This window comes from Gallinula chloropus (assembly GCF_964237585.1).
Source record: "Gallinula chloropus genome assembly, chromosome: Z".
NCBI lineage: Eukaryota > Metazoa > Chordata > Aves > Gruiformes > Rallidae > Gallinula > Gallinula chloropus.
The window spans coordinates 81684785-81697339 of NC_140089.1; the positions used below are offsets into that span (position 1 = coordinate 81684785).

Sequence of the window (12555 nt, forward strand, 5' to 3'; positions counted from 1 at the left end):
TATAATGAGTATACTAATGTATTGAAAAGTAAATGGTTTATGGTTAACAGTTAGGTAGCATAGGGAGGAGGACACCAAGTTGTTGCAGTTGCTGGCAGAAGGGACCAGTCATGACAATATGACCCATTCTGTCTAACAGGGGTGAAAAAGGGCCTTGATTAATTACTTTGTGTGGCATCAATTTTCTCACGAAGTCACAACCAATGACTTCTGCCCCACACATCTCACAAACACACGAGATGGTACACAGATTAACATTCACATGCAAACACAAATACACATTGCACTGCCTGCTTTGCTCAGAGAAAGAGCGCGTTTGCTACAGTCACACAAGGAAGTCAATGGTAAATGAAATACTCTCAACATTCTACAGTCCTATTCCAGCAAAAACTGTTCAAGACCTGGCTGCTTATTTTGTCAATGTTCTGTTGAAGTTTTGTCTCGCACTTAGTTTCCCCTGCACCTGCCTCAATGTTCTCCAATATTCCGGTTCTCTCTCATTTTGATGAGGGAAAGGAGATGTAAGCCTTAAAAGTTTTTTGCAAGAGTTTTATTCCATGTTTCAGAAACTTAAATTCACCTCCCAGCTTTCCACAATTCTCATTATAATTAAAGTGGCTGTGAAAGACAGGCAAGGTCTCTGCATCAGCTGAGCTGGTTTGACATGGACCTCAGGAAAACAAAGCTACTCATGGAAAACATTTGTTTATAAAAGCCTAAAAGGACAAAAATGGGGAAAAAAAAATCCTCTATCATTTAAGCCTGCCCATAAATCTCAGTAAGACTGCAAAGTTGCAGCTTGCTTGGTATATTTTATAGACAGAGATCTTGCTGACTTGGCTGACACTAGCTAGGAGGCGGGGAAGGCAGGAAAGTTGAAATTTGGGGTGGGTAAACATTCCCATCCATCAAGCGATTGGATTTGCAACTAAAGCTGTGAAAGCCACATCAGATTAACGTTGCCAGGGCAGGAATGATGTGAAAATCATCCATCTTTAATGCAAGTGACAGTAGGGACAGGGAATACACACATGGGGGCAGGAAAGTTCTGGCCTCTCTGTACATTTAGGCCAAGGTGCAAGGGAAAAAAAAAAAGACTCCCACACAGATCCATGCTATTTCTACTACTGGAGTATCTCCTCATCCTTTTGCACTTGGTGGGGAGCAGAGAGGAGGGGGTGGAGGACAGGGTTCAACAACCAACCCAGCAATTTCCCTCCAGCCTCACATCTCTTTTGTTCAGAGCAGGATGCCCTGATTGTGCTGAACCATGTGGAAAAAGAAAAAAAAAACCAAAAACTATGAAGGTTTTTGTCCTCCAGAATCTCTTGTTGAAGGAAAGAGCTGAGATCAAGCAATTTAATTCACTTAGAACCTTTGTGCCTTAATCCATGGAGGAAGGTTTTCCATCAGCTGCCGGGGGGGAGCAGGGGAAAGGCGGCTCTGTGCAGGCTCCCTGGGATGCTGGCGTGTGGGTGTAGGGCAGAGGGGGATGCAAGGAGCTGATCTGCGATCAGCCATGGAGCTCCCACCCAGCCAGAGAGGAGCAAATCAGGCATTACTGCACGCCAGCCTTCAGGAATGCAAAGCAGCTTTTGCGTGCAGGTCATTTCAGGACGATAATGATAATTAAAAAGAATCCTAAAACACACTCACACACCAAATGACGAGGGGAAGTGGAGGCTGTGGGTGAAAAGGGAATAGGTCCAACTCCTCCCTAGGGGGGCAGATGGAGGATGCACAGGAAACAGATTAGCTTTAAAAAAAAAAAAAAATGACACATGCAAGGAAAATCTATGGAAAGGAGGAGGCTAGGGAAAAAAAAAATCCCACCACAAAAGTCAAACAGAAGAGGTTCAGCCTGCATTTGGACTGAGAGAGCAAAGAGACAAAGAAAACTGGCTGAACAGCAGCCCAGGAGGCATGACTGTACCTAGGAACCACCTGCTTTCCATCTTCAGACCCTTCACACCTACAGAGCCCTGCCAAGTAATGGACCCTGGCATGAAGCAGACAGAAGTCCACTGTGTTGTGGGAATGTGAATGACCTCCAGCCTTATGCAGAATAGGATGTTCTTCACCCTCCCCAACCCCACTCACACCCTGACTCTCTACGTTTCCAGCTGCTGAGGTGTCATTGTTTCTCCTTGCTGCTTACACCTCAGTTCTGCAGAAAAGTGACTGGACATCAGGATTTGTACTGCACTTGGAAATCAGAAGCTGACTGAGGAAATAAAGTGAAATTTTGTTCGCATGTGAGACACCCATACGTACACATAAATTCATTCATATACATTCAAATCCATTCCCCTCCACCCCTGGCCTCACAGAAGGCTTGCTTCTACTTTAAGGACACAGTTCAAGAAGGGCGGTTGTTGAATCACATTTCTCCATAGAGCATGCAGCTCTGAAACAAAATGTTATCATGAAAATCCCTGCGGGCTGAAGCTGGGAAGGAAAAACAGACTCCTGACCTGCAGTTGTTAAAAATGGCTTTTTGCAAATGAATGGTAATGTGAAGACCTATCTTACAGAGGGTAAAAAAACACCAGGAACTCAAATTGCATGTACTTTTAGTACCTTGAAAACAAAACAAAGCAAAATAAACCATAACAAAACCAAACTAAAACCCCTGCACAGCCTGTAATCACTGCTGGAAGGCAGCACTGGCACAGTTCTGCAGTGTGCTGAGTGCCACACATTGCTCCTCAGATATCCTGATAACGGTACCATGGTTAGAAGTTGTATGTCACTACTCAGGCCCAGATCTCTTAGACAGTTTGTACATTGTGGTGGTAAAGCCCATGGCAAGGTGGTGAAAGAGAGAGGTCTGCGTAAGACAGAGAAGGAGCTAGACATGCTTCCTCCTGAGCTCCCAGTCCTGTAACGCAGCCAGCAGAGACACAATGCCCACAAGCCTTGAAAGGTCCAGGTGGGTCACTGTGATGGCTTGGAAGCAGTCAAGATCAGGGTTCAAACAAGTGACACCAAGATTTGTCAGCAGCTGGTCAGTATTTTTGAAGATCACAGGTCTAGATGCAGTCACTGAAACACTGAAGCAGTACTTAGAGAAACTAACCTCCTACCTAGATGTGAAACTCCAGTACCTTTCCACTTTCTCATCAGTCTCTCTAGCAGAAGCTAGGACCCGTGCAATATCTACAGACAGATTCTGTTTGCTCAAGATCCTGACAGGAAACTGTAAATGATTAAATATCAGCAGCACTTTCCATAAAAAGAGGACGCTGGCTCAATGTTACTGTAATCATTAGAAATAAGCTGAATTCAAATGTTAGCAACTATTACAATTGTGAGGTACAAAGTGAACCACTGCTTGTATCTGGTACACTGTGCCTCTGACAGTCCTATCAACTCTTTCTTGAGAAGTTGGGGAAGGGAAGTGACTGTTACCCACAGTTTTCAAAAGGAAATCAAGACCCCTGTGAGCCCAGACATCTACTGAGAGTCTGATCTGATTTTACTGCTGCAGACGGAGGGGGAAGTAAATGGTGCTTTATGAACTCCATCATTTATTGACTCACCAACTTTGTTTGCTTTTGGGGAGGCTGGTGATGCTTTTAAAACCTATTTTTCTTCACACTCTAAAGGGAGTTGCATTTGTTTGGCTGGCTGCACTGGCCTGATGTAGTCACCATCACTGATTCGTGTGCCTAAGCATGTTCCTTCTCCTTGTCCTGTTACCAAAAATGTTCCCCTTTCACAGCTTTTTTACTTGAAAGCCTTCTGACATCCCCTATAAAGAAGAAAACTGGTAAGCCCATGCCTCTGCTGGACCAGGAGCAGGCTGTTGTATATTGGGCAGCAGTAACTGGCAACACCTGGAGCTCCAGAGGCTAGACAGTGTCCCTTTTCAGCCTGTCCTGCTGATCATGGCTGTGGAGAGCTGCAGCAGGTACCCACCTGAGCTCTTCCTACCTTGTACACTAATAGAGTGACTCTGGATTTAAGATCCTTGTATGACCTCAGGCAGACTGACTCACATGGGAATCACCATCCCTAACTGCAGCCAGCTAGAAGTTAGGCTGTGCTCTAAGGCAGTGATCTAGCTGCTTTCAGAAGATAATAGAGACAGACAGCAACCTCAAGAGATGTTTTGCCCCACTTCTGGATAAGATGGACCACACTCCCCAAAGACAGAGCAGTCCAGATGACTAACTTAGATTAGTTAACCTTTAGGGAGTTAGGGCTCAGGGAGGTGACTCCTGCAGCTCCAGTCTCTGTGCCTCCCTTCTCTGCCCAGAAAGCTCTTATTCCCACATTCTTGCTGCAAGTCAGTGAATGTAGTGAAAATATGACCCTGAAACTGCGATCCTTAGAGGGCCAGAAACAATGGTGGGTAGGTGTCTATGGCAGACACAAGAAATTACTGCTAGAGCTGAAGAAAAGAATAAGATGAAAACACCCCCAAACACCTTGTAAAGCTGCCTGTGAACAAATGTGAAGGAGGACTTAATAGAAAGCCTCTGACCACCAAACCCAGTTCTCTCTTCCAACACTTCAATGTCTGCCTGAGGCCGAAGGACTGTGAAGCAAAGATCCTGGACTTGTCTTCACTGCTGTCATAACCTCACTTGAACAAAAGTCACTGACTATCCATAGTCAAAAGCATAGGCCCAAAGCCTGGCCTTGTCTCCACTGGGCCACTAACCGTGCTCACCTCAGTGCATCTTGCACAGTTCTCACCAAGAAGCACAGCTTGGACTCTCCAGGGACCAAATGCACGGCCAAAAGATTTGGTCTTTACATGGTGGCCTCAAAGTACAAAGAAAGATGTTAATAGGCATTGAACTAATAAATCCTGATTTCTGGTACCTGAGCAAATTAATCATTGGATTGGATTTCTCAATGTATTGATGTCTATCAAAGAAAAAACTCCATCTCCAGGAGACGGACAGGGTTTTAACAGTTGCTTTCCTACATGTCTGAAACAATGAGGTCAGGTTGGACATTGGGTTTTCTGTATGAATCTAACTGATGGCCCTTTTCTCATATTGAGATGAAACACATAGGAACAAAACATCTTTTAAACCAACTGTGAAAGGGTTGCCAAATTCTTTTCAAAGCTAGCAACAAGTTAAAATGCATGGGAAGGGGAAGTAGGAAGAGAGAGAAGGAGATTAAACAAAGACAGAGATAAGGAGTGCTAGAAAATGAGATGTTTATTAAGAAGCATTTCTGCACATGTGCTACATAACCCCAGAAAGAGTCAGGGCTGGAGATAACACCAGAAGATGAAAACCTCAGTAAGAAGAGGATGAATGCAGTCTCAAAAGTTCCCAGGTGAGACCTCTCCCCACCATGTACACCGTGACTCCGAGGAAGGTGTGGGAGCAATCTTGCTGGCTCAGTGCTGAGGGACTTGTCTCCTGCCCAGCTCTTCACGTCCACTCCCACTTAAGCTGCCACAGAATAACCTTGTGCTCCCCGCTGTGCCACTGCGCAAGGGCTGGCAGGGGAAGGGGCTCAGGGATAATGAATGAAGCTCTATATTAGCCACAGAAGCACAGGACAGTCAAATGAAAGGGTAAAAGTATGGTCATGAAAGACAAGCAGTCACTCCGACTGTGTGCTGGAGGTAATTACTGCTATATAAATAAACCAGAGGAAAAAAAAATCTTTTAAAAATCTAATTACCATGCAGCACTGTGGGTTTCAACCTTGGTCAAGTACAGGCAGACCTGATTTACGCTCCATCATAAAATCCTAAGCACGAGGCTGGTCTCTCTCTCTTTACAATATGAGTCAGGGAATCAGCACAGGACGCTTCTCAGATAGGAGCTGCCTGATAGATAGATGTGCCCACATCTGGGTGGGTCAGCATCTCCAGCAAGCCTAGGACTATGCAAGTACACCACCTGCACGTATATTTATCACACTTTTCCCTCTGCAAGAAATGGCAACATCAGTTCTGGGAGAAGAGAAAAAAATAAAATAAAAAATTGCTCCCACACCTCTGTTTCACTGAACTTTTATATTTCTCATGAACCTCAGTAAGGACATTTCCCTTTTGTACAGAGCAGTCTTCTTTCTTTCAAGCATGCCATGAAGGTTTTTGCATGCAACTCATATAACTGTATAAGAAAGGGAAACTGAGGTAGGTAAAGGCTTGATTTATCACTGAGACTTCTGGTTTATCCTACTCAAGCATGAGTTTTGTGTTCTGCTTTTATGAAAACCTCAGTGTGAATACTTTAACTATCATCCCAAGACATGTAATGACCCAAACTTAGATCTCTATTTTCCATGCTTTTCCTTGTAGCAAGACAATATTCATCCAAGAAGAACAGCAGGTAAAATGCTGCAGCCAACTTTGAACGTATCATTTTGAGCCTGCAGAATTGAGGTGCATTGAACAGCAGAGCAAAGTAAATCCTAAAGCACATATGATTCTCCTCATGTGGAACTGAGTGCTACACTGCAGCTTCTTAACTGCAGAAACACTTCTGACAGCAATCAAGTTCAGGCTGGATTTGCAGCTCTGTGTTCAGAGCTGTTGATATAAGTGGACAAGAGGCAGATTTCCCATCATGAGCAAATGGAAGACATTTTTTTCCCCATCCCAAATTGAGAGAGACAAATCATAATCTATTAAGTCAATAGTTTGTGTGTCAGTCGCCATGCACACACGCACATACCTATGATAACAAAAACGTAAGGGCAGTGAAATCTCCTGTGTATCAAAATGTACAGTTGTCTTAAAACCCCCACAACTTCGCTCACTTCTCAGACTTTAAATCTCTGTGTTGTTTAGAACCTGAAAGTCAAGCATTGTGCTTAAGCCGTATCAAAACATAATGATCAAATAATTTCTAAACATAAGCACAGATCTTAAAGTGGTGGGACACCCTAGGGGGGAAAAAGAGCTCATTGTGTCATCTAATTGTTTCCCGCGCTTTTAGAAAACAAATAGTGAAACCAGAATAACTACTAAACAGTAACAAAAGTTGGGGGGGGGAGGAATAATCAGAGTTCAAAAATAAGATAATTTCCCTATCATCATTAATGAGATTTATTACCTGGCATCTGTTATCCTACCTTTAAAAAGTCAAAGCCCACTTTTAATAATTGCCTCTTGCTTTTATACAGTATCTGGCACTCACACAGCTTCCTTGATTAAACCTCAAAGCAGGTAAGCACTATGATTCAGAGGAAGGAGTATTCAGAGGTAAAACAAATTGCTTATAGTTTCAGAGATATCAGTGCTAGAGTAAAGAATCAGAGGTCCAAGCTTGCATCCTGTATAATAAAGCACCTTGCAGCTGAAGTCTTGGCTACTCTTCCCCACCATTAGAGCATTATTTCCCACCATTAGCGTGCATTTGCAACCTTGATGGCAGAGAAACCTCTTTGGCTGGAGTAGTTACACACAAGCGTAAACAGCCCCATCAGAAGAGACCCCAGCTGTTTAAACCAGTGCAGTACAGTGGGTGTGTGCTGCTCTTTGTGGGCCTGATGGGTGCTAACAGGTTGCAAACATTTTTAGACCTGAAGGTTTGCAGACTGCAGAGGAGCAAGATTCTTTAACGGCCAAATGAATTAGTGCACAGATTTACCCAGGGCTGTGATGTGGCAGCAGCATCAGGAAGGGAAAGGGGTGGGTAACATTTCCCAGTCTGGTCTCATGCTTCAGCCATCACAGGAGAATGTGTGGGGCAGGAAGTAACTCACCCCATCTTGTACCAGTTTCTGACAATCAACTTATTTTCTTGGTTTTTTTAAGTCATGGTGTCACCCCATTTTGTTGAATTTTGTATTGGGCAAAGCAAGCGAAAATATTTGAGCTGAAATTTTACTAGCTGTGAAAACCTCAGCTAACAGGTAACATTCCTGTAGCAGCAATTCTTGAAGTGTGTTTATCAAAACCATGACCCATGTCTCTAAATTTTATCCTATCTTCCCGCAACACTTTCAATTAGGGAATATCTAAGAAGAGAGTTCAAACTGCCTACATTATATTTAAAAGTAAAAAGAAGGGGACAAATATTAAAATGTTTCCACACAAATAAAAATATACAGCTCTAAAAGCAACTAGAATAGCTCTTGGGAACAGCTCTTGTCTCTTGAATAAATACTTTGCAGTTTACAGCTTTCTATAAAAAAGATATTTTCTTTTCTCCACCTTTCTTCAAGCTACACGCAAGCTTTGTGTTGTAAAACAACAAGGAGTTCGATAAGCCAGAGACTGTGGTGCCTGTATGTGTGTCTGAATATGTGCATTTTGGAGTGTATTTAAGAAAAATACAGGTACCTGGACTGTAGCTGCTCTAAGCACTTTGGTACACACCTGCAACTCAAGGGGTGCGTGAAAGATGCAATTCAGAACCTCACAGGTGAAAGACAACAGTGGAAGGCAGAACTGCAGGGACATCAAGAGATCTTTCTCATCAAACTGAAGTACCTACATTTTCTGCTTCCGTTCTCCACTCTCACCTTCCCCTTCCTTCCCCATCTGGCTCTGGCCTCCACACTCATTGGTATGGAGTTTTTTCACCACTCACAGCTTACTGGACTTTTCCCAGACAATCCATCTTGCTTGTCAATCGGGATTTCATTAAAAAAAAACCAAAACAAAACTCATGTTAGCACTGCAGGAAGGATTATGATTGCTTAAAAAAAGCGCCCCAAACATCTATAAAAGCTGGTTTTGAGAAAGATGGGCAGTTGTCAACTCAGAACAGAATAGCCCAGTGGTCACACACAACTCACACTCTTACTGGGGTGATTTCTTTCCACAGACTACCCAATGAACGCCTCTGCTTACTCCTGTCTGATTCAGTTGACCTCAGACAACCTTCCCCTGACTTGTTAAAGCATAAGAATCATTAAGATGAGAAAGTGCCATGAGAGATTAGGAAAAGTTCAAGAGCACAAGAGATTTTTGTTTCTTCTTTGAAAGAAATGGGATGTGCCACAATTATACATGGTCCTTTAGGTTCCATAGGTGTCCGACCTGTACAGCAAAAGAACAAAAGTTTTAAGTGTTTAGCTCCTACTTTACTATACATAAGTGACAAAATGTTGAACACTTGAAGGCAGAAGAACCATGTGAACAACAGGAGATGCTCTGTAAGAGGCAATCCCTAAAATGAGATGTACAAGGATCATATCCAGGGTAAACAAGGCAATGTATGATATCCAGGCTAAAACTGTCGTGTAACTTATCCTTTGATGCAGTTTTCCCATCCTGGAAAAAGGGCAAATATATTTATTTTTCCTTTAATCTCACAGTAAAGTTATGTGGATACAATCCACCAGAATTTTCTGAGAATTCTGGCTAAATTTCTGAAAAAAAAAACCCCTCAACAACCCAAAACCCAAACAACCAAGCAGCAGCCTTTATTCTGATTCTAAAATATCTTTAAGTATGTTGAACTCCAACAAACAAAAAAAAGATAAAAAAAACCCCACGCTTTCTCTTGCTTCTTTTATCACTGCAATAATGTATATTTTAAAGGGAAAATTGGATTTTTATATAGTACCCCCTGCATATGTCTCCAGTGTTGCACAGAATTAAAAATAGAAGTTCGGGATTGTAAAACAGAAAAAAATCCTAAATAAGGGCATAATTAAAAATGTAAAAACATGAAAATAGGAAATAATAATTCTACTACGAAAGCAGAAGAAAACAGGAGTCCAAATCTCAGGTGGAAACCTGACCACTGAGTCAACAAAACAAACCTGGTTTATCAAACCATAAGATGAATACATGTATTCCAACCTCTACAGCCTGCAACAAGGATCAGGATGAAATGTGCATTTCTACATCCCATCTTTCCCTAGCAAAAGATATGAGGAATGGTTAGGAACTGGTACAGTTGTACAGTAGCAGAGGAAGGCACCCAGGTGCCTAGCAAACTCCATGAGAGAACTACACTTGTCTAGGTACTAGGAACAGCAGACTCAGGCAATTTAACAGCAGTGCCTTTGGGGGCTAAAGCTTTCATGACTCCACAGCAGAGCTTAAAAGACCCCTTGCTCTGAAAACCAGTAGAGATTATCTAGGTAACATGGGCTTTAAATCTGCCCCAAGTTTCTGTCCCCTCTTTCTGGCAAGATGGCATCACAGCGTTGCATCAACAACACACCCAGCTCATCACCAGAGATTTACAGCTGTGTCAGACTAAAGGAGGTTGGGTGAGGGCAGCCGCACAGCAGAATATTTATCGTGCATCACTTAGGAGATGCAGAATATTGCTTGGACACTTTAATAGATGCATCAGTGTTAACTGATTTGCTCTGAGGCACCATATGCTAATCAAATGGGGTGCGATGCATAATGTCACATTAATGTCGTAATAAAGGAAATCTCGATGTGTTCCGTAATGTCTTTATGATTACCTTTAATTTTAGATAGCTAGTGAAGGAATGTGCGTTCGATACCTGGATCTGCTGTCTAATTACCAAGGATATAACAAGAACCAAACGTACGATAAAAGGCCAGGGTTTTTATTGGAGATCACTGGTGACAACATAAACCATAAATAAGTCTTACAATCTGTGCAAGCCTGAAACACCACAGTCTGATCGGCATGTGAAATTGTTTTAGGCATATTTTGATTTCTTTTCATCTTTAGTCACCAACCTGGAAAAAAGAAATATGTAGACACGGAGGGATATAGCTTCAAAGCCGCTCCCAGGAGGATTAAATACACTGGTCCAACAGATGTTTTACATTTACTTCTACAAATAAACATACTTACAGTTCTGTCATTCAATTCAAGCCACCCCTTATGCTTTCCACAACCTTTCAGGTAAAGTCACCTTAAGCCTGCTCATCTTCTTTATAAATGTCCTTACTACTTCCTTAATGCACACACACACACACACAATACATCTACTACTTCAGCATCTGAGAGTTTGAAGCAATACACAGAATAAGTTCTTATTAACAGCATTTGGGTTTCAGGTTTTTTGTTTTATGAAATTTACCTAATCCTCAATGGGGTTTTTTTCATAGGAAAATGAGAAATATTCTCCTTTTATAACATGGGAAACTGAGGCACAGAGTTCAACTAATCTGATTCAGGTGACAGCCCTTCAAAGGTGAGATTAGGTGCTAGGCGTCACAACTTCTAAATCAGGATCTGAGCAACTAAGTCTTGGGATGGAGTTCCTCACATCAAACAGCATGTGCTAGAAGGAAAAGTTTGGCTGTATTGTTTCAGGTAAGAGAGGGATTAGGAGTCTTGTACAAAAGAGGAATTGGTTTAAAGTGATGCTCCTGTTATCAAAATTCGCACCCAAAATCTGGTGTACATATGCACGAATCACCCTTTTACTGTTCTTTGTAGTAGAAGCTTTTAAACCAGGACCCTGGAGAAAAGGTTTTGAAGTTGAGGTGGTGAAATTGAAAACAGAACACAACAAAAATAATGTAGGAGCCTTTCTAACCAGACCTGCTGGTCACATTTCAGACCCTTCACACAGGTAGACTCCAAGTTGGCTTCTCCTCAAGTATATTCAACAGGTGTACATGAAGAGAGTTATTTCAGACTGCTGTTGGTGAAAGGAAGGTTGGGATCTGGACTGAAAGAGAGGAAGGATGGGAAAGAGTGAACTCTGGACCTCTGATTTACTTACAATCTGGTACATCAGTGTGAATCAGAGAAAAGACTCTGCAGGTCAGTGGAGCCACACCAGGGTAGAAGTAGTATAAACCAGATGAAAACCAGGCCCAGGAATTAGAGAAGCAATGCTGCCTGGGCCCTAAGAGACAGACAGAAACCCTTTGATAGAGTAAAATCCTGATGTGCTGCAAGAAACAACCTGCAAGTGAGTTCCCTATCGGCATCATTAATGCATTCCCCAAAGCAGAAATAGGAAGGCTCTTTCCAGAGAAGCAAAGCTGTAGAAAGAGGCTCCCTGTTTAATGACACCAGTGAATGTTTTGCCTGATGTGGAGACAAAGAAATTGGCTCCTGCTGGCTTGGTACCAGCCCAGTCTGGGGCTGGCTCAGAGCTCACACTCGGAACAGGTGCATGGAGAAAGGTAAAGGGGCAGCCACTAAAGTAGTGGGACAGCTAGAGAAGGGTTTTACAGTTTATGGTCCCTTCTACCCATTTGGCTTTCTGTAACATGGAATTCATTGTTATTACAATCTTTTCTTCGGCCTTCCAGATTTGTGGAAAACATAGAAGAGGTGCTCAGGGTGAAGCAGAACAAAATCAGACCTGGTGATGGTCTGAGCCTCACAGAAGAAACAGATTTGAGCTCTGCACCTAGGCTGAGAGGTGTAAATTTTCAGCTGTTGCAGGATTTTAAGTCTGGACTTTGGTTTGAGCTCAGACCCCTCCCCCCAAAAATAGTGCTGTTACTAGCTACATGAGATTTCTTCCTCCCTTTTTTTTTCTTCAAAGTTTTGGATCTCAAATAAATGTTGCTGTTCCTAAAGCTAGTAAATGGAGCTGAGAGGAACCCCAAAAGCTTAGCTGATCCAAAAAGAAAGATCACAATCCAACCATTGCTTACAGATGCTTCACAGCCCCTATGGATTGAAACAGCACAACAACCCTAAATAATACACTTTGCTGCCC

At 42.5% G+C, this 12555-nt stretch overlaps 1 protein-coding gene across 14 annotated transcripts in view; it reads right to left on the minus strand.

The window, feature by feature from the left end:
• CELF4 (CUGBP Elav-like family member 4) overlaps nt 1–12555 on the minus strand; it is a gene marked incomplete at both ends in the record, with an annotated part of 688465 nt that overhangs the window by 519355 nt on the left and 156555 nt on the right. The gene's annotated exons all lie outside the window — the stretch shown is intronic.